The sequence below is a fragment of the Perca flavescens genome, chromosome 5, assembly GCF_004354835.1.
Source record: "Perca flavescens isolate YP-PL-M2 chromosome 5, PFLA_1.0, whole genome shotgun sequence".
NCBI lineage: Eukaryota > Metazoa > Chordata > Actinopteri > Perciformes > Percidae > Perca > Perca flavescens.
Window position 1 is genome coordinate 7161046 of NC_041335.1, and position 23868 is coordinate 7184913.

A 23868-nucleotide genomic window follows, 5' to 3' on the forward strand; every position below is an offset into this window, starting at 1 on the left:
CCTACAAAAATTGTAAGTTATAAAGCTTTTTGCAGCTAAGATGGCTAGGAATAGTAGAAGCTAATGTTGCAAGAGGTTTGTGTGTGGCGCTGTTATCATTTTAGATTTAATTGTAGTAGGACTCAACTGAACCGGGTTAATGATGCTAGAAACTCGTGATTCGTGAGTCAATTTAAAGACTCGGGTTAAAGATCCGGGTGAATCACGACTCGAACAGGTCTACTGTCAAGCTTTCGAGTGAGGGGTTAATGATGCTAGAGACTCGTGATTCGTGAGTCAATTTAAAGACTCGGGTTAAAGATCCGAGTGAATCACGACTCAAACAGGTCTACTGTCAAGCTTTTGAGTGAGGGGAACATGCCGAAGTGTTGTGCAAAACCTGCAAAACCGATACCCGGTATCCTAAAAGTTTGGACAGGGTGGTGGAATTTGTTCCCTTCATGAAACCCAAGGGGAGAAATGCCGGGCGTGTATCAAGCAGTGTGGGAGGCCCTATTCACAACTAAATGTCAACAAGATTAACAAAAACACCTAGCTAGCTACCTACGTTTGCTCCAAGGCTAGAACACGCTAATGTTAGCTAGCTAGCTAACTCAGCACAGCATTGCTTGGAAATAAGGACCGTTCTTTGTTCATATTTAGGGTGACCATACGTCCCGGTTTGACCAGGACAGTCCCGATTTTGAAGTTAATGACAAAAGCCTGTCGGGTCGCTAAAATGTCCCGGTTTTTGGAGGAGCGGCGTCAGACGATTTTGCTGGGGCTTGAGCCCCGAATGTTTTGAGTGTAGTCCCAAATGTAACTTTTTCCAGATTATTTTTCCGAGGCGAATAGAACGGGCAGCTACATGCATGACCATGTTGTGTTTGTTGCTATCCCCTAGCAACCCGCTCTACGTGGAGGAAAAGCTGCGAAAGCCGGGTGAAGTTTTCGTAGGAATCCTAGCCAAATCAGTATAATACATTGATGCCATCAACACAAAGTTAAGGAGCGCAATACTAATGATTTAGTTTGAAGTTCCTGTGACGTGATGTTTACAGTCTATTGTTCAGACTCAACCACACGGAGCACTGAAGAAGACCTGTGCGTCTCTTAGTGTCCACTCTCTCTGTAAAATGCAGCGCAGCCTCAAGTTATAACGGATGCGCTCTGCTGTCGACATACGGTAGATGTGTTGCGTTTGTGCTCCGTGTATTTCTGCAGTAGATTCGGTTTTCCACCTCCGATGTAGAGCAGCGTACGGCCACTTCACTTGCTAAACTCTTTGTCTCATTCAGACACCCAAACAGGGCTCTGTGTCTGTCAGAAGGTCTGAGAGCTACAGCAATCACGTAAAACCAGACTATGGTGCAGGTAGATTTCTGTAATAGCCTATTATAACTTTATTTTTCTCAAAATCACGACTCCTCCAAATCAAAGAGAACACAGATATACTGTATTTTGAATGTGCACAAAGTTTTGGACATTGCTCAAACACATCTGAAATATTACAGTCCAGGGGTTTATTAATAGGCCTACATTAACAACAAAAGAGCAAAACAGGAGGGAGGAGTAAATGATGCCTAGGCTACATGTGTGCTGACTCAGCTATAATTAGAAAAGTCCATCCAAAGGAGAATACATATTTGAAAGCAATACATAACATACATACATTATGTTTTTATATTTGGATTGTAATCTATTTTTCTCTTTACATAACGATATTTGCAGCATACATTGATTCAGAAAAAGGTAGAAATAGGTGCATAAGAATTCACCAGAATGCAGGAAATGAAGTGTTGTACTGCTAAACATTTTCAATCATTTTAATTCTTTTGATGTTATTGGAATAAATAACACTTAAAAAATCTTTTTTATAAAAGTCTCAACATAAATCTCATTCTGAACTGAAAAAGGCTGTTGCTGCAATTTTGTAATTTTACCAAAAAAAACAAAACATTTATTATTATTAGATGAGGAGCCTATGATCGAAATAATGAAGTTACTGTCTATGTCTGACCTCGGCTGGCACATGTTCACGTTAAAAAGCGTGTGCGCGTGCACAAGCACTACGGTCAGACGCAAAGTGTCCCGGTTTCAGCTCCCAGAAATCTGGTCACCCTATTCATAATGCATATATTTGAACGTAAAATAAAGGACAATTCCGGCGCAAAACTAACCTAGGGGTTAATAACAGATGTGTACCCACTCGATCACTCTCTGGGACAAGCTAGTGCGGACCGCTGTTTAGCTTACAACGCTAGTATTTGGGGCACAGGGAAAGTAAAAACAAATCGCTATTTAGACCACTAAAAAGGTTCAAAATATCAACACACTTCAACGGTAGCATAATGAGGGTATCTAAATGTTAAAGGAACACGCCGACTTATTGGGAATTTAGCTTATTCACCGTAATCTCCAGAGTTAGACAAGTCCATACATACCCTTCTCATTTCCGTGCGTGCTGTAAGGCTGTCTGACGGTTCCAGCGGCATCAGGCCAGCACAGAATATGCAGATGAATGGTTCCAGTAATCCTACTGCTCCCAATAAGTGACAAAATAACACCAACATGTTCCTATTTACATGTTGTGATTTGTGGAGTGACAGCGTGTACAAAAAACAACGTAACATGAGACACAGCCGTCTTCTACCCGTAAACAAACCGGGAACTATATTCTCAGGTGGAAGAATATAGTACTTGGGCGGAGTGATATGCTCGCAGCAAGCCTGTCTGAGAATATAGTTCCCAGTTTGTTTACTGTTAGAAGATGGCTGTGTCTCATGTTACATTGTTTTTTGTACACGCTGTGACTCTACAAATCACAACATGTAAATAGGAACATGTTGGCGTTATTTTGTCACTTTTGTCACAATTCGGAGCAGTAGGCTATTTGGAACCAGTTACCTGCAGGATCTGTGCTAGGCTAAGCTAATGCTGGAACCGTCAGACAGCGTTAAAGCACACACGGAGATGAGAAGGGTATGTGTCGACTTGTCTTACTCTGGGGGTTACGGTGAATAAGCTAAATTCCCAGTAAGTCGGCGTGTTCCTTTAACAGAAGCATTGAGAAATAGATTGAAGAAAGAGACAGTGGCGTTCTCGTATACAGGCGGCCGCCGTCTTGGGAGCTACGGTCTTTCTAATTTATCTTTTTAATAAACTGTCTGTACATTTACAATGTTCTCAATGCTTCGGTTAACATTTAGGGACCCTCATTATACTACCGTTGAAGTGTGGTGATATTTGAGCCTTTTTAGTGGTATAAATAGCGATTTGTTTTTACTTTCCCTGTGCCCCGAATACTAGTGTTGTAAGCGGTCTGCGCTAGCTTCAAGCTACAAACACATTCAATTAGCATGAAAACAAGTGGTCGAGTGGGTACACATCTGTTATAAAGGTTCGTTTTGCGCCGGAATTATCCTTAAGATGATTAAAGGCAAGAAGGAGGCTCACTGACATCCTTTAAAATATATTTCGACATTTTGTTAATCGGTAAAAATGTAAGCAGGAGAATGTTATTATTGCAAAGTGTTCAGGCTAATGTCTTGTGTTTATTCCACAAGAATTACGGATAAACTGTTGGATTTATAATTATTAGATTATTTTCACAATTTCACTTACCCTGCTGTGCATAAACAGCTGTTCCTCAATTTGTGTGTTTCCCATTTGAATGGCGTATGAGGTGGCTCACATTATGGCATGACCTGGCTTTAGCTTCAATTTTGATGACATTATTCGCTAATGGGTTGCATATTATGTTGTGGATATATCCCTTGAATGCATACTGCAGTCCCTTTTGTCTTGCTCTCTCTACATTTCACCTGTTCGCCAAAAAATACTAATTATCTCCTTGGGAATGTCTGACATCGGTGCATACATACTATAATAGACGTGCCAGGCACGAAAGCTTGTCAGGCATAGCAACGGTAACTAAGGAGGGCGGGGCTTAGCGAAGGGTCAATTCTGACACAAACATCTCGTGTGGGTGGGTCGTACAGGGGTGCGTCACTTTTGGCGAATGAGTTTTAGGGGTAAGTTTGAGTGACAGCTCAGTGCAGCTGATTCCTACAAGATTAATAAAGTGTAAGTATTGATCATATATCTTGTCTGTGATCTACGTTGCAAGCATGGTTAATAGACGTTTGTTGTTTCGTTGTGTTAAGTAACTAGCTAGCTTGTAAAGCTGTTTAAATTAGCATTTAACGTTAGCTAACTGTTAAAGTTATCTAACTGTTAAAGTTATCTAAAACTTGTAGCTACGTTACTGAGCTAATTTTCCATGGGAATCATATAGGCAGAAGGAACTGTAAACAAAAGGACATAACATCAAATAAATAAAATACCAATAGTTTATGACTAAACAAATGTTTTATTTGCAAGTTTTAAGGTTTACCTTTGAGGTAAATTTTTTTTGCTTGAGTTAATGTTTTTTGTATGATACTTGAGATGTTTCTACCAACGCGGATTTCGGTGCCTCATTACAGTGCCACCTAAATGTCTGCTCTGATGCTCCGAAACAGACGTTAGAGGCTACAGAAGCATCGATGCATGTCACGCTAGTATACACTAATATCATGTTACACTTAGCAGCATGTAACGTCAGCTAGTAGCTGGATTAAACACGGTTAAAATGCTGACAGCTAAATGGTGTAGTGTGACTGTATTTCACTGTAGAGGATTCCAGCAGCAGGACGTACAACAGTCTGCCGCTAAAGCTATGAGCTAAAAGACACAAACTAGCACTGGTTGTCGGAAAAACAAAACAGACGTGACTAAATGCTGCGTTTACTGAACCTTGTGGTGCATTCAAAGTTATTGTAAAATACCCTTTTCTCATCTGTTTTTCTCTTTTAACAGCAATCTACTGGTGAAAGAAGTAATTATTGTTAAAAGTTATTGTTACATTTTTAACAATCATTTAAATTCATTTAAAATGTATCCAATTCATGACTCAAAACCGTGATCCGATCCATGAGTTCTGTTATCCTTATTGAGAGGGATGGGAACTTATATTGCAAGCCATTATCTCATTGTTTCATGATTAAAATGTGTGGTATAGTTATGTAACTGCCGCCAGGATGCCATTGTGTTGACTGTTCTGCACGGCATTGCAAAGCATTATGGGACTAGGTTATTAGTGTTGTTTAAGTGTTTAGTTTAAGTGGGTAAATTATGTTCTGTTTTTGATATGCATTTACGTTGGTAGGTTTTAGTCTTGATAATGTGCGCATGTTTATTTACATTACCTTTGTTACCATGACTGAAACGCTGGGGTAGGTTGATGACCTCTGTGTATCGCGTGTGTGAAGTGGTTGAATAAACTTCCACAGAGTTCCATATCTCTGGCTCTTCAACTTCTTCCACGTAGCTCGCTACATTGGTGTCAGAAGTGGGATTAAGCATGTTGTGAAAATGGAAGAAACAGTAGAAGAAATGGTACAACAAATGGAAGCTGAAATCCAGTCGATGAAGAGAGCAATCCAGCTGACCCGTCGCAGCCTGGACCGCCTCAATGCTGACCAGGGAAGACTCCTCCCGACCCTCCCTGATGGCTCCAGCGTGCCGCGACATCGCCCCCTGGAGGTCGGGAGTATCATCGCACGCCTAGACGGTTCCAGCGCAGCGCGCCAACGCCCCCTAGAGGCCGGGAGTTTCATTGCACGCCCAGACTGTTCCAGCGCGGCGCGCAAACGCCCCTTAGAGGCAGGGACTGCCGCTACATAACTGGATGGTTTCAGCACGGCACACCAGCGCCCCCTAGAGGTTGGGAGTACCCCTGTCAGTGATACTCTGTTGCAGATGACAGATGCCAATCTACTGCCTGTCACCGCCACTGCTGTCTATGAGCCATCACCAAGAGGGGGAGAGCCTGGGCACCTTTGCTGCAGATGTTTGGCTACACACTCAACAAGGATACCGACAGTTCAATGCAGCAGCTCAAGAGGAACTGGCTCTTCATGCCTTCCTGCAAGGTCTCATGCCGGAGCGGCTGCACCTGCATGTTCGCTTCGCCCGGCCCATGACCCTCAACAAAGCCATCTGCGAAGCTGAACAAGCTGAGGTCTCTCTGCGCAGCCGGCCCAGCAGAAAACCTGCACCTTGCAACTCCATCCATAAGGATGGCTGACTGTGAGGAGGAGGCAAAAGAGGTCTGCCTTGCTTGCCCACCACCACCAAGACATCGCCCACCCCGAAAGACCGACTGTTGTTACCGGTGTGGCGAGCCTGGCCACAGAGCTTGCAACTGCCCAGCACCAACTCCAAAATCCACTGCCATCCAGCCAGCGGAAAACTACAGCGGAGTGGTCTAATAAGGGGACCACCGCTCCAGCTTCTACCCCCCCTCCAAGGCCGATGCACACTGGTTGGCTGTTTAGGCCACGCCAAAGGGCTGTACCTGCACTGCCCTCTGGACAACCAACCCTGTTGGGCCCTAGTTGACACGGGTCCACCATTTCCCTGGTGCGACCGGGCGTCCTTCCAGGTACTACCGGCCCACTTCCTGTGGCATGGTCACCAACGGATATCAAGCTGATGACGGTGACAGGGGAAACTGCTGGCATGAGCGGAACAAAGCTACTGCAAGTCCAAGCTGGGAACCAGGAGCTGTCACACAAGTTCTGGCTAGCCTACATCCAGGACCTATGCATTATTGGACTGGACTTGTTGACCAGCTGGGGTGCCTGTGTCAATGTTGCAAATGCTGTCATCACTCTTGGCACAGAGACGATTGCACTTCAGTGCGGTTGGGGGAAGAAGAGGCCCAGAGCCCAATGGGCTGATCATCCGGCAGCCGCTATCAAGCGGGCACCAAGCCTCTGCGTGCCTCCGCCCACCATCAACACGGCCACCACCAGCATGCCTATCATCAGCACTCCCACCATCAGCGGCCCTGCCCAGCCACAGCTTGCTCCTGTCCCAACCAAAGAGCCGGCCATCCCAACCCTGACTGAGTTGGTGGAGGCCATGCATAACCTGTGGCAACGCAGCAGCACCAGTCTCGACCCGCAGCAGCGCCTCCAGTTGAAACGCCTCCTTGATGACTATATGGATATCTTTGCTGCCAGGGATGAAGACTGCACCAGCTGGCCCTCACTAAGTGTCGCTAAGCGTCAGGTGGCAGAGGATAAAATCCGGGAAATGGCTGCTGCTGGGATAATTGAGCCCTCCAACAGTCCGTGGGTAGCACCAGTTGTCCTGGTGAGGAAGAAGAATGGAAGTTGGCGGTTCTGTGTGGACTACCGATGCCTCAATAGCATCACCAAGAAGGACTCTTACCCACTTCCTTGCATCGATGATGCTCTGGATTACATCACAGGGTCCAGCTGGTTCAGCTCCCTCGACCTGCGCAGTGGCTACTGGCAGGTAGAACTGGCCCCAGAAGCAAGACCAAAGACTGCCTTCACCATTGGGCAGGGACTGTGGCAGTTCCGTGTCATGCCGTTCGGGCTCTGCAATGCCCCGGCTACATTTAAAAGACTGATGGATAGGGTGCTGGCAGACATGCCCCAGAGTCGTTGTGTCGTGTACTTCAATGATCTGCTGGTGCACGCCAACAACTTCGACAAAGCACTGTCCAACCTGCATGAGGTCTTTACTGCTATCCGTCAGGCCGGGCTGCGGCTAAACCCTACAAAGTGTTGCCTGCTGACAAGGGAGACAAAGTTTCGGGGTCATGTGATCAACGCTTCTGGTGTAGCCACTGACCCGGAAAAGGTGGCCGGGATTGGCCAACCCCTGCCAATGCCAGCGAACTAAAGAGCTTCCTGGGTATGGCATCATACTACCGCCGTTTTGTCCGAGACTTTGCCACCATTGCCAGCCCACTCAACTGCCTGACTGACCTGGGCCGCCCATTCATCTGGGATGACGCATGTGCTGCAGCCTTCACTCAACTCAGGGCGTCCCTCACTGAAGCCCCCATCCTGGCCTACCCAAATGCCCAGCTACCCTTCATCGTGGACACCGATGCCAGCAATGTGGGGATTGGTGCTGTTCTCTCCCAACAGCCAGGAGATGGGGTGCGGGTTGTGGCCTACTACAGCCGCGCCCTGAGTAGGGCAGAGAAGAACTATTGCGTCACACGATGTGAGCTGCTGGTCCAGGCAGTACAGCACTTTCGGCCGTATTTGCATGGCAGCCACTTTGTCATTTGCACTGATCACGCTTCTCTTACCTGGCTCCTGAACTTTAAGCATCCCGAGGGCCAGGTGGCCTGCTGGCTGGAGGCCCTGCAGGAGTAGAACTTTGACATCCAGCACCGGCGGGGCGACAACATGGCAATGCCGACGTGCTCTCCCGACGTCCCTGTGCGGCAGTGGAATGTCGCTACTGCCTGCAGAAAGAGGCACGGGACCAAACGGTGCCAACAGTTACGACTGCCAAGACTGCCAGTGATGAGGAGGGATGGCTCCCACTGACGACAACAGCTGAGACAGCAGCAGGAGGCGGACGGGATATTGGCACTGGTGGGGGGTTGGCTAGAGACAGTACGTTGACCCAAATGGTCAGAGGTGTCGGCGCTGGGGCCTGAGATAAAGTCCTATCACTCCCAGTGGGGCAACTTTGAACTCCATGATGGGCTGATGTACCAGAGATGGCAGGCTCCCGGACAGGGAAGTGACATCCTGCAGCTACTGGTGCCCGTGAACTTCGTCCCGAAGTCCTTCAGGTTGTCCACAGTGCGCCGGGGGTGGGGCACTACGGAAATGCCAAGACCCTCCAACGCCTCAGGGGTAGACTCTACTGGCCTAGTTGCCGACAAGATGTGGAGCTACATGTGCATTGCTGTGACCCCTGCACCGCCCGGAAGGGACCTACCCAGCGCTCCCATGCACCTCTGCAGCAGTACTTGGTGGGGGCCCCAATGGAGCGAGTGGGAGTGGACATTCTGGGGCCCTTCCCTGTCACAGACTCTGGGAACCATTACGTCATCGTAGCCATGGACTACTTCACAAAGTGGCCTGAGGCATATGCAGTGGCAGATCAGAGAGCCACCACGACAGCAGAGAAGCTGGTTGAGGAGATGTTCACCCGCTTCGGGGTCCCCGCTGAGCTCCACAGTGATCAAAGGAGGAAATTTGAGTCCCATGTTTTCCGTGAGGTCTGCCAGAGGTTAGGGGTGAACAAGACGAGGAATACACCTCTCCACCCTCAAAGTATGGGCTGGTGGAATGGTTTAACCGTACCCTAGCAACTCAGCTCGCCATCCTCACCAGCCAACATCAGCGGGACTGGGATCGCTACCTGCCCCTGGTCCTGTGGTTCTACCGGACTGCTGTCAAGTCAATCCAGTCAGTGCACAGTACACAAGTGGACTTGGTGTTCGGGACCCCTCCTGAACCTGAGATTGCTGGAGGAAAAGAAATGAACTACTACCGTAGGCTGAGAGAACGCCTACAGGTGGTACACGACTACACCCGCCAGGCCCAAGCCAACTCAGGGGTGTGGCAGAAAAGGGCCTATGACACACGTTGTCGGGGTAAAGTCTTCAAGCTGGGGGACAAGGTATGGGTGTATTGGCCTGTCCGTAAGAAGGGGGTTTCTCCTAAGCTTTGGAGTCGCTGGCAGGGGCCCGGTGAGATTGTGAGTTGGCTGTCAGAGGTGGTGTACCGGTTGAGCATGCCTTGCCGGGGACGAATGGTGGTGCTACACCAAGACAGACTCGCACCATTACATCCTCTTGCTCCACCTGTGGACAGTGGGGTTGAGGATGGCAGCACTACATACCTCAACCTGGGTGGGACCCCCCAGTTGTGTGTCCCCCCGAGTTGCGTGCCCTGTGAGTCCTGGGATACCTACTTGTCAGCGACGGCGTCCTGGACATTTGAGGGACTATGTTTTGGACGATGGGTTCTCTGAGGACAACTGACCCCTCAGATGGGGGCTATGTAACGGCCGGCAGGATGCTATTGTGTTGACTGTTCTGCACGGCAGTGCAAAGCATCATGGGACTAGGTTATTAGTGTTTAGTTTAAGTGGGTAAATGATGTTCTGTTAGTGTTTTTGTTATGCATTGACATTACCTAGGTTTTAGTCTTGATAATGTGCTCATGTTTATTAACATTACTTTTCACTGCATGAAAAGTGGGATTTTCGTCAGTATGCGGCACTGTAGATTGTCGTGGAACTTCAGGTTTACGGCTGTACACGGCAATTTACAGGTAACACCGAAAATTGTCGTGAATTGTCGGAAATTGACGTGGGCCTTGCTTGGCAGTTGTCCCCCCATGACCCCCCCTCCCTCTAATTCAAGGGGAGGCTTTAACATGTAAATGAAAATGCTGTGAGCTATACAAATGCAAATCAGGGTAGCAGCAGGGGGAGTTTTACCCCAGGTGACATTTTTCTAAAAGGTATTAATTTTAAGAAAATCTCTTAAAATAGATCAGACTCAGTAGAGCCTAATTGTAGACTCTTCAATTTGAGCTTGAATTGATTTATTCAATGAAAGTATGCTAGATTAATTAATGTGTATGTCATTAGCAATGACCAATGTTATGTCAAAAAGATACACAAAATAATTTATTTCAACAATTAATCAGGCTTTGCCACAAAGGTAAAATGTGCATTCCATGCTCATAGAGCTGAACCACTGTGCATAGTGGCATGACTACAGTGGCCTTTCTTTGGTCTTGCTCATCCAACATTGTCTGGTGGAATGGAGACAGACGCACCACTGTACAGTTTTCTAAGAGAAGTCTTTCTGCTGACACCAAAACACTGTGCTTCACATAAAGCATATCAGCTTTGTCAGTGCATGACAAGGTCTTCTTAAAATACTGACAAATTCAGCACCATATTCACATGTCCATGGCATATGAAGCGGTTGGCTCTGCTGAAATGGCCTCAAAATCTAGACTTCAATTGTCCTATTGTTATTAAGCTTTCCCAGTATTCCATTAAAACTCACTGTAATTCACCTCCACAACAGTGTGTGCGCTGTTTGCGCCCTGCTGGTTAATCTGCCCCTCTTTGTTTCTCTCTATCACTCTGCCCTGCCCTCTACCCCCGCCTTCACTGCTTCGATTTGAAAATAGCGGCGGGAGATTGCGGGAGATGATGCCGGGAGTTAGAGCAAAAGCTTCCGAAATATGGGAGTATTTCAGGCCAACTGGTAAAAGAGTTGTCTGTACACTCTGTCAAACTTCACTTGGAAACACACAGGAGTTGTTCAAGACAATTGGAGCGTTTTTTTTCTCTCCTCCATATCACCTCCAGGGCTCCAAAGATGCGTTCACAGAAAAAGACAATGTAAGTATATGATTATTAATGAAACGGCGAGCTAGTCTGTACTGTTTATTAACTCTTGATCGTACAGTGACTGTCTTTGGATGTTAAACAGGCTACTTAGACTTGGCAGTAATGTTTTAAACCCCACCAAGTTTAAACGCGAGCAGCACAGAGCTGTCTGTCTGGCTGCTTTCAGCGCCATTCATTACAGAGCTGAACGGGTAAGTTGTTTTATAAAAGTGTATTTTTCTTGTCTCGTAATTTACAGGAATTCAGTACGCCGTCTTCACAACTCTGAGACTGTAGCAGGCGCTACAAACCGGAGCAAGGGTAAGATTTAAAGAATATGCTTTCATTGAATGAATTGCATTAATTCTTCTTACATAGATACGTTAATAGATACCGATTACCGACTAACCTCCCTCATAACGAGGCCGTGACCTATATTTGCTTGGAGCTACGTCTGCAGGTCCAGATTTACATGACGCTGATAACGACGCCATTGAGTGTAAGTAGTTTTTACGTTTTTTTATCTTTCCTTGTTAAATTTTACTGTCTTTTTTTTTTTTTATTCATACAGACATATGACGAGACAGCACGCAGGAGCTTCAGGCAGAAGCAACCAGATGTGGCATCGTGGGCAGAAGCTGTGAAGAGTTCAGCTCGGAGTGGGTCGAGAAGAAAAGAGGGTAAGATTAGATTAGAAGTTTGGTTAATGTGAATATTTTTCAGGTGCATTAGGTGTGTTGTGTCCGTAAGCAGTATATCACGCAGTACTGATTGTCTTTATTGATTGATTTTACAGCTGCTGGAAGCGAGACAGAGTGTGCTGGCTGCGGGTGAGGTGGGCATTTGGAAGTGTGCCACCATAGAAATACAGGACAACGCACCAAAGATGTCTGCAAAATGGACCGAATTCAGACCGAATGCCGCCGGTTACCTACAGCTCCGAGCCGTCCGCGGGTTAGGGATTGACGGTGGTGCTTCTCGTGAGCGTGGGATATTTGTTGTGTGCTGTGTGTCTCCTGTGCTTTGTACACAGTTTTTTTCTGATTGCGTTTGTGTTTTGTGTCAATAAAGCTCATTTTAAATAGGATAACCATGACATGAATATACAACATAGCATATATGAAATAAATATATATAATACATAAATATATATATATATAATTTTATTATCATAATAATAATGGCCCAGGTTGACCAATAGCCTAACCCATGACAGACCTGTCAACCAATCACGAGAGATTTGTCTTGTTTAAAAGTAGTGGTTTCATCCAATAGCAAGTGAGGAAATTCCAGCCAGGCCAGACGTTCTCTGAACAGGCGCCTATTCATATGTTAATTAGATCCATTAACACCTCCGCGGGGGCTCTCCGTATACGTCATGGTTTGTTTCCGACAATATGTGGCACAGACGAACATGATGTTTGCAGCCTATAAATTGTCGATAACTGCCGAAAATTAGGGGGACGTTTACGGGAATTTACGGGGACGGAAATCCCACTTTTCATGCAGTGTTTGTTACATTTGTTACCATGACGCTGGGGTAGGTTGATGACCTCTGTGTATCGCGTGTGTGGCGGTTGAATAAACTTCCACAGAGTTCCATATCTCTGGCTCTTCAACTTCTTCCACTTAGCTCACTACAGTTACATAAGAAATGAATTGCTAAAAATATAGGCAGTTTAAAACATGGCAACTGTATTGTCGTTAACGTTGAGCCCTGCTATAGGAAATGGAAATTATTCAATTTAAAGTCGGGAGTGCGTCTGTCTGTCCATCCAACCATTCATCCAATCGACTTTACACTTGGCTGAGGACTCAAGGAAGTGCAGTGTTGAGTGCCTACAGACCTACAGGACATATTTTTTAGTAGTGCGTTATGTACAAACTGTGTAGTGTATTGAGAGGGGACCCCTATTAACAGTAATCACAGCGATGGCAAATCAAACTAAGGGCCCACGGAAGCGGAGACCACGAAAGGAGAACCCCACTTCATGATTGTGTCCCACTTGTTGTTGATTCTTCACAAAAAATTACAGTTTTATATCTTTATGTTTGAAGCCTGAAATGTGGCAAAAGGTCGAAAAGTTCAAGGGGGCCGAATACTTTTACAAGGCACTGTATATGCCAAAAGGCCTCTACGTTCATTATAGCGCCCCCTAACGGCCGATTTTCACCAAATCTGGTAAGGAGGCTTGTTGTGGGATGTCAAACAACAGTACCAAGTTTTGTGATGATAGCATTTACTACAGCAGAGATATTTCCATTGCAAATTATTCCCATTTAAATGCATTGACTTATTTGCCAAAAGGCCTCTGCGTTCATTATAGCGCCCCCCTAACAGCCGATTTTCACCATATTTGGTAGGGAGGCTTTGAGTGGGATGTCAAACAAGACTACCGAGTTTTGCTCCGATACCTTTTAATTTTGCCGAGATATGCTAACGTTTGTGTTTTGTGGCTAGCTACAAAAATAAGTTTGGTTATAGATTGTGAACGGTGTAACGTAGCAAAATTCTTTTGATAACTTTAGGTCACGTCTGTATGCAGATGCTACCTACCAAGTTTCGTACCAATAGCTCGCACGGCCTAGGACAAGTTCAAAACGATGGTATTACGCATTGCGCAATATTGCGAAAAAATTTCTTAGCACAGATGGCCGTGGCCTATATCATCAGTTTCAGAAGGATTCAAGGAACACGGGGATATAAGGGTTTCTAATCTGAGATGTAGGCTGTGGGAGTTATAAGCAAAAACACGTTTTACGTCATTATAGCGCCACCTAGTGGTCCATGTGTGTAATTTTTGGTAATAATATTTTTTTGTAATTCAGGATGCTACACCCCAAATTTCGTAAAAATAGCTTCGCTACCGCCGATTCTTCCAGCCTCGGGCTTGGACCCCTAATTATTTTCACTGGACATTATGACCAGAGAGAGATAGATATTTCAGACTTCAATAGATTTTCCCCATAAAAAAAGGGTAAGTACCAGATAACGAAAACGCTGACTGGAAGTGAAGGGTTCCCGAAAGATCAAGCTGACAGCACTATACACTTTTCGTTGCTGGGCCTCCTGACTGAGTTGGACATTACTATTTCACACAGCCGCTCCACAGCCAAAGTCCTCTCCCATCTCCAGGATCACTGGGGACTTCTCATGGATTTTTTACAGGAGCTGAGATAGGCGGAGGGCAAGGATGAGGAGCGTCAGCAGTGTGAGTGCTTTACGTGGTGAGAACCCTCGCAGCTCCTCATTTGAAAGGCAGAGAGTGAGGAGGTGTCAGACTAATCCTTGACACTAAGATTGGCTGAACTAAAATGCAAAAAAGGGCTATGCATCACCTCTGAGTGAACTCGAGAATAGGTGCTGGAGACACTAAAAGGACAGGACTCAAAAACACACACTCCCATTTGTGCTACTTGTTCACTGACATTCTCTCACATGCTAACCGCAACATGAACTCGAAAAGAAATCAGATTCAAATCTCGAAGGAACAGTAGTTTTGTATGCTTAGCTGTGTATACTTTACATTACTGCCAACCATTTCCCAAAGCATACCATCTATTTTAGGATACATTTCTTATTTTGCAGGCTTCTTCTTGTTACCTTTGTTTCTAGTATAGTATAAAACAGACATGCTTGAGATAGGTACAGTAATCCATAAAAGTGTATTTAGTTGCATTTGTTAAAGTCAAAGTCACGTATCACTGCGTAATTATGCAGTTGTGAGCAGTAACATTTTTTAAGATTCTCACAAATTGTTCACAAAGTTGTTATGGGAAACAGCAACATTTGAGACCAAAAGCAAACCCTGCAAGAAGACCAAATTCACAGAATGCCACATATGACATCCATTTTTGCTTGTTGTTAGTCTTCTGAGTTTGATTTTCTGACAAGGCTCATAAATTCTATTTGATGGCCTACTCTCAAATCATAGATGTAGATCTGAGACAACATTCAATTAATTGATTGGTTGATTGACAGAAGATTTGTTGGGAACTATTTTGCTAACCAATTGAGTCATTTAAAAAAAATATATACTGATTCAAGCATGTCAAATATTAATATTTGCTGCTTTACTTAGCCTGATAGTAAACTGAATATCTTTGAATTTTGGAGCATTCTGGACATATTACGCTTAAGTGTAAATGGCATTGTAACCAAAAACAATTAAATGGATATACATTTTTTTTTTATCTGATAAAACTCATTGACATTTATTCTGAACTTAATATGACCTGCTGTAAAGTATAGATCCCCAAAGATCAATATTCAATAATTCAAGGAGACAGAATGGAATAATTTTGAAATAAATAGCAACCATTTTATTATAACTTTTATTGGATTTTATTATTTAATTCCAGACATTTGTATTTTATTTTTTTAAATCACTGCCCTCTTACACTTGCGGCTTATGTAATGCTTTTGGATGTTCATGTGAAAGAAATAAGGTATTTGACATTATAATACTGTTACGAACATGTTGAATTTTAATACCACAAGAGGTAACGTAAATCCTTCTTTTAAGCTGACATAAAGTTAAGTTACTGTCCTGATACTAAATTAAGCTAACGCTAGCTTATGTAAAAAAAATTATGAATGACACAATGAATGAAAATTATGTTTGTCATGTATGTTATTCAAGCGGCAGCTCCAGGGCTAAACTGCAGATCCTCAAATGGCCAATTGAGGCAAGTCGATCCCCATAGACCTCAATGTTAAAAAATCACAACTTCACTACAGAAATAAACATGTAGCCTGGTACAAAAAAAATGGGTTTGGTCTCTAAAGTTTACTCCAAAAATGGGCAAAGAGCTGAAGCATGGATGGAGCTTGGGCAGGCCAAATAAAGCCTACAGTCATGGCTCCTATTTGACCTGGTATTGAAAGCCGATCTGAGTAATCCTATCACAAGTAGACAGGTTAGGTGTGAATGCAAAAAAGGAAGCATTGAGGACGCATTGAGAATTGATAATTTGGACCACATTCAGATGTGGTCTGGGCCACATGTGGCCACATTCTTACAGCAGTGTGTACATGTGTCCAGTGCCTCATTTAGGACTATCTACTCAACTGTGAGTGGAACTGTGTATTTATTCAAAGTATTTCTTATGTAAAAAAAAATGTAAAGGTTGGGTATTCATCAGCAGTAACTTTACACAACTCCTAAATGAACATGAAACGTAAAATAAAGTAGATATAGAAACGAAACTTCTTTTAGAGATTTAATTAGAAGTAGTCTATATCGACGACGTTTCATTTATGGGACTGTTCGCCGGATGTCCCTCCTTTTTCGGCCAGATGTCCCTTACCTTCCCCTTTCTTTGTGTTGGCATTCTAAACTCCGGTCAATTTATGAGGACCATGGATAGAGATCTTGATTCAAGACAGCTGGCTAGACTATCTGTCAATTCTGAGTTTTCTCATGCATGACTAAAACAACAACTTTTGAACATACACATGATCTACCAAAACAAGTTCCTTCCGGAGGCTATTTTGCAGAGGCACCGTTGCTCCACCCGTGCTGCCCAAGACAATTGTGATTGGTTTAAAGAAATGCTAATTAACCTGAGCATGTTTTTCTCCGATCCAATTATGTGGACTAGCCAGACCTTCCTCCTCAGCGCTGTGGAGATAGGTCTAGCATTGTGGGACTAACTTAGAAACTACAAACGTACTGAGAGCTGAACACTCAGACTTTATAAATGTCTTTCTCCCTGGCATAGGTTCTGGCGCACGTCAGTAGACACTGTTATGACGGCACACAGACAGCGCTTTTTCATTGACGTTAGTCAACGCAAGTTTCTAATGTATGATTTATGTGAACGTAACTACTGACATTTATATGCACACTCACACACAACTAGCCTATAAGCAAAAGGAAATGATGTATGTGAGAAGTGAGATCTGATCACAAGTGGTCACTTAAGATTCATTTGGAGCGTTTTCGGGTGGTGTGGCCATTCTTGAGAACAACTCATCTGAAATGTACTGGTATTTATATTGCGCCTTTCTACCTTTCCAGACATAGCCCTTTACAATTTGCCTCTCATTCGACCATTGACATACACCAATGGTGGCGTAGCTACCATGCAAGGCGCTATCCCAAAACATGACGCGCCCGTATGCTTGCTGCTGCTTCTCAGTCAGCATGCTGCGTGTGACGACCTTTGCGCAACAGGATCGTTTGAAAGACACACACACACACACACACACACACACACACACACACACACACACACACACACACACACACACACACACACACACACACACACACACACACACACACACACACACACACACACACACACACACACACACACACACACACACACACACACACACACACAGAGAGGTTCCTTGATATATAGTTAGATTAATACCAATGGTATAAAAGTAAGCAACATGTGACACAAACCTAAATGTCATCCTAGTGTCAGCCATGAAGATTTTGCTTCTTAGTCTATTGATGACTAACAGCTGCATACATATGCATTTATAGAAGTGCACACAAACCCATAAGTTGGTTAAACCTGATTTTAACCAAAAAGGCCTCAGATTGAACTGAACGGAGAGACAAAAGGCACATGTAAGCAAGACAAAGGGATCTCGGCCTACATGTGAATTCCAACGCCTGTTTTTTCACCAAACTCCTACAGTTTGCCACTTGGAAACAGGTCGCAAAATGGGGAATCTACCTTCAACACGAGGAGAACAAGACAGACTGGTGGTGAGACAAAGAACTGCAACACAATGGCGTCACACCTGTGACAAAGGTGCATTTTTCCCATTGGCCGTCGGGCCTTTGAATGCACCACCCCGCCACTAGGAGGCGGAGAAAGGATAAAAGCTTTCAGCAATCGTCTTTCAATGCTCTTCATGGTGATTCATTTACTGACAGAAGACGCTCTGTTCAGCTGTTCGAACTAGCTAGCCAGCTAGCCAGCCTCACTTCGCCGGTCGAGATTGAGCTGGGACAATTAATATCTTTCTGATATAAAAGGCATCCAAGGGAATACTGACCCAGTATTTGCTCACATCTGCAGCAGGTTTAATTAGCCCGGATTCAAGGAAAGAGGACAACGTTCCCGTTTTCTTGCTTGTCGACTTGGATCGCGTGTCGTCCACTGCTCTGGACGGTACCGCTAACCTCTGGCGAGAGATTAACTGACAAACAACACACAGTTAGGCTTACACTGTTCTGGACAGACGTTAGAATTTGTGTGTTTGTTTTATTAATGAGCAAAGGTGATTGCTGCCACTTGTTTGCCATTAATGTGATCTGATTTGAATCATGTACTGGTCCATATGTGATTATTAATCTGTTTCTGTGAATGTATCATTGATCACGATACTGTTGATATGTTTTGTTGAGTAGCTTGGTAAAACTGTAATTGCTACCTGCTATCATTCCTTTCATCGAGTTTAGTTACTGTCTGTGAGATAATCGCGGAAAAATCAGCTGTTAGTCACTGGAGTGGTTATAATGTTTCCCTCAGTAAGACAAAAAGCTCAGAGTCTACCCTAACTGCACGTTTGGTCCAGACCTGAGCTGGCTGAGGGGGGCTGGCCATTACTGATAACTAGGATCAGCGTGCCTCTTTCTTTACCCTAACTACACACACACACACACACACACAAGCTAGCCACGTGGCTCCCGAGCTAACGCTGCTAGCTTAACCACGTGGAGTCGGCATAGCGTTTGTACAAAGCTAACACATGGCCTAGCATACGAACTACGAGCTAAGCGTGCGCGTTGCCTAGCAACCCATTGGCCGCTTCAACCCCTCCTCATGCACCCAGCATCACTACCGTCCTCTTGAGGCTAGTTTTGTGCAGCTCACAGGAGTAGCCATTTTGGTAGTCTTGTGTTAGACTACATTTCGACACCACACCCTCCTCTTTCACACACACACACACACACACACACACACACACACACACACACACACACACACACACACACACACACACACACACACACACACACACACACACACACACACACACACACACACACACACACACACACACACACACACACACACACACACGTGGTCATGCTACAGGCTTGCTGTTTTTGCTTTTGGTTGTGATATTGTAAAAGGTATATAAGTTTATTATTGAAGGATTATTGATTGGCTACTGATAATTGCAACGTTAATACATTCTATTATACTTAAATAGCAGTTGCTTGTGATTATTTGTGTACTTATTGTAATAATTGCTGGTTGAATACAGGTCAGTGCTCGAATTCACCCCTTGTTTTGTTTCCATTGAAAGGATTACCACAGAAATAAGACTGTTCCACAGTTTGATTATTGGTCCCTGACTTGCAGGGTGGTGCCCCGTTTTGATTGTTTGTCGATTTGATAAGGTTATTAATAACCATATTCATAACTTTATTAATATTGATAAAACATCTTTGATAATTTGCCAATGATCAAATCTGTACCTTACGAGTACCCAACACCATCTTGACCCAACTAAAAACACACGCGCAAATACAGGTATCCATACACAGGATGTAACACAGGTATCCATACAAAGGATGTACACGGTCCTATTTTTATGTACACCACCATGCCCATTTGCACAAAGACATCAGAGCTGAGAAGCTGCAGCTGCTTCTAATTGAGAAGAAAATAACTGTTAGAGCAGCAAGAGATTTTGCTTTTTTTAATTTGCTAGTTGGTCTGTCACACCCGCGGCGCTACCATTGGTCCGGGCCCGCCCATTTTGATCAAGGCCTATAGTGAGTGATTTTCATTCTAGCAGTTCATCCAATAAGCAGCCAGAGGAAAGCTTTGAGTGAAAGATTCTCAGCCAATCATCGGCTTCTACCCCACATGTGGACTCTTAAGCCTGCCCACAGGCTGCATCTTCACCAGCAAGTGATCCAATGAAATTAATGCGAGCAAGCTTTTCAAGCAAGCTCAATGAGACAGACACAGCCTGTAGCTATTAGCTAATATGAAATGCAAAGCAAAGCAAAGCAGCTTGTTTTCATTTAAATTCAGCAAGAAACGCTCCGAGGAACAGGAGGAGGAAACTCCTGCCATTTTAAGTAACGCGATTACAAGTGACGAGTTACCATCCTGCTCGGCCACCCTCTCCCCATCAAGTCCTCCCGTAGCCACCCCCTCACACCAGCAAGGCAAGTAGGCTAACATTAACGTTAGTGTCTGGCTGTCTGTCTTTTTTTTGGGCTTATTTTAACTGGCCCATCCAGTTTTTTGGAGGCCCACCTACAATCAAAATCCTGGCACCGATAGTGGTCTGTCAGAGCCAGAGGGGATCAGACCCTTTGTGGCTCAACTTTATTAATGCTTCACTGCATGAAAGAGGAGCCGGTCACATTGTTTACAGATACACATTTTGTAGCATGAAATTGTCAAGCAATATTCCAACTCCACCACCCCCAAGGCGTACGCTTCTCAGTAAAGCCTAATACATAGCCTGTAATCAATTTTAAAAGGTTGAATGTTACGAAAAGCAATTACCCGGCACATGTGTCCACTGTCAGGCAGCTGCCAAGGCTGCAGTTTGAGAGGTGGACTCCCCAGTGATTACAGAGCATAGATCTGGAGCTGTGTCAGTTATAGGTTGTTTCTGTTAGATCCTCCTGTTACACCAGAGGCCCAACTGCCTTACAGGCCTGATTGACTGAGACAGCCTCTGACAGTTATTGACAGGCTGCTGCACTTTCCAGAAAGGGGAACAGAGAGAGGGAGAGAGATTGGGAAGCAAATCCCCATGTAAGGGCTGCTCTCATATCCTGTTTCTACTTATTCTCGAAGTAGGATGCTTTACTTTATATTATTTAAAGGTGTTTCTTATGGGTCGTTTCTTCGGTCGTTTCTAAGATGGGTTGATATTGGCTTTTTATTAAATATCTGCCACTCATGATATTGTCTGCTGAGACCTTACTTCAATAGCCAAACATATGAGCAAATACGTGCACATTTTACACCATTCATCCATTTACAGCAACTTTTCCAAATGATTAAATACTTTTTTTGCTGATATAACTCACTGCTGACTGAAAAAGCCTCTGCTGCTCAGACAGTGATAGGTTTAATATATACAGCAGTTTGTTTAGAATAATTAAATGTCAGAACCCAAAAGCTTCATTGGCTTTACTAAAATAATAAAAAAAGTATAAATAAACTATAAATAAAGTTTTTTAGTGTTAATAATGACCAAACGTATCTAGAAGAGGAACAAATCTCTGTCCGTCCTGCTTACTGTCTGGCTCTCTGTCCAACTTGCATGCCCAAAAGAACAATTACAAAGACGTTAAATGTAGCACACTAATGTAAGGAAGAAAACATGGAGGCCACTGTGTGTTATCATTTGACATACTTTTGTGTTAATAAACTAGGGCTGCCCCCTGAATGAGACCTTGTTATTTAATTGTTAACTAATTTCTTTAACAATAATAATGATAAGACAGCAATGCCGCCATTCAACGCTAACTTTGGCGTTATGAACCTGCAATATCGTTAACAAAAAGATAAAAACTCTATTTTTGTTGCCTTTCTCTAAATCACAGACACACAATCACGTTGCCGTCGCTGGTTGAGTCCGTCTCTGTACTCGGTCTGGTTCAGGTGGTTGATTAACTGCCATGAGTCCATGAATGAGGCAAATATCTGTGATTACTTCAAATGTGTGTAATAACAGCAGTTGAGTGTCTGACCCAAACCCTAACCCAACTCCATTCTTGCATCTCAAGTTGCTTAACAGACTGTAAACAATGGCCAGTGCATAGATAGCCCAGATATCAGCTGGCTACACCGGAAACCCCGGAATATTGGCTACTGCCCCCAGAGACTAAATCATCGTTAGACAGATAGACAATGGATTCTGAGATTGGGTCAGGGGTAAATTCTGGCAGAAATAGGCAAAAGAAATGTAAAAAGTCAATCAATCAATTTAGATTCATTATTCTTTATATCACCATTTGAAGTAAGGTGTGGAGATGAAATGATTAATCGAGTAATCAGTTAGTCAATTGACAGATTATTAAAAGCAACTAATTTGATAATTGATTAATATTTTGAGTAATTCTTCAATAAAAAATGCCAAACGTTACCTAGTTTAAGCTTCAACATTTGCTGCTTGTCTTCACCTTATGTGATAGTAATCTGAATATCTTTTAATTATGGACTGTGAGTCAGACAAAACAAGCTATTTAAAGATGTCAACTTGGGAAGTTGTGACTATGAAAAAGCATCAGTCGTTTCAGCAAATGCCCAAAAAAGTCATATGTTTACGTGCCAATGACAGCATCCTCTCATGGCTGTAGTAATTATAACTAGGAAAGTTGGGTGATGTTATGACAGAGCAACAAAGTCTGCATAGGGAGAAGGTTGGATGTATCGATGGGTCAACAAAACATTAGACTTTGACATGGGAACTGTTATTTGTTTCCCTTTTTCCACTGACAGTTACATTGACTGGTGTCGTCCCCTAACTTGAAACCGTAATGACTAAGGTCCAAACCTTAACAAAGTAGCAAATGTTATAAATGTGTTTTTCCATTTTCAGACTTGTAGTCTTCAGACCCAACCGACACTGACTCAAGTGATATCACTTTAAGGACATTTATCAGACTTCACACAGCTACTTCCTGAGCCACAGAAGACAACAACAAAAAAAACTGTAATGTATAAAAAAATAAAACTGTACCATTAAAGAGATGGCTGTAAAACACAATGCCTCGTTAGTATGTCGGATTTGGCAGTGTTCAGACTGTTTAAGGGCAAAAGGCAGAAATCTGACTTTTAATAAATAACTAGACATAGAAAATAACTAAATCTGTAATTTTCAGGAAACGTCTACTCTACGCACACATGGCCGAACAATGCTGTGATTTGTTTTTTGGTTTGATTTGAAGGTTGAGTTGGAGAAGAGAAAGGAGTTATGGGAATGATACTTGAGAACACAGTCAGTGTCCAATACTCATTGGCAAGGCTTTCAAAAGATGGAGATCTCTGAGGGCAGGTTTAATGCTGTTGATATTGCAAGCTTTTTTCAATGCAAGTAAGTGAACATTTGAAATTTCCCTGAAAGCTAGTGTGGTATACGATTAACTATGCCATTACTGGTCAACCATCACTTGCTGTAAATGTCAACACTCAACCAGCCACACCATAAACAACCAGCATTATTTGAACAAATGGGCACAATACAACACAATTAGTATTATCATAGAATGGCTTGGACATGCAGTCAAACAGCTTAAGGCATATTTAAACCTGGAATCTACAGTATATTGCAGAGGTTGTAAATCTTTTTTCAGCCAAGGAAACCTTACCAGATAGAGAATATATCTGGGTCTCCCTCATGTATTTCCCTTGGAATAATTTGAGGTAGCCTATTTTTTACAGTTCTATAGTCTTATGGGCTGTAACGGTACGTTAATTCCTCCCGAACCATTTCGGTACAGGATGGTAACATTTTATTTACCACAGCTACACCCGAATGTGTCGTTTAACGAAACAAAAGAAAAACAGACTGAAAGGAGAGTCCTTTTCCCCACAGCCTTCAAGCAGCCTACCATTGCAGATTCACACCATGCCCAAGTAATGACTAAGCTACCGAGTGTTTACTCCTGCCTATATGCTACCATACTAAGT

At 43.7% G+C, this 23868-nt stretch overlaps 1 protein-coding gene and 1 long non-coding RNA gene across 5 annotated transcripts in view; one reads left to right on the forward strand and one right to left on the reverse strand.

Annotated features, from left to right (window-relative positions):
• unc5db (unc-5 netrin receptor Db) overlaps positions 1 to 23868 on the reverse strand; it is a 358970-nt gene that overhangs the window by 201480 nt on the left and 133622 nt on the right. The window lies entirely within an intron of this gene.
• On the forward strand, positions 11508 to 12257 carry LOC114555134 (uncharacterized). The gene is made up of 3 exons (XR_003692536.1): positions 11508 to 11544; positions 11795 to 11903; positions 12020 to 12257. It is a non-coding gene; the product is annotated as an uncharacterized LOC114555134 (long non-coding RNA).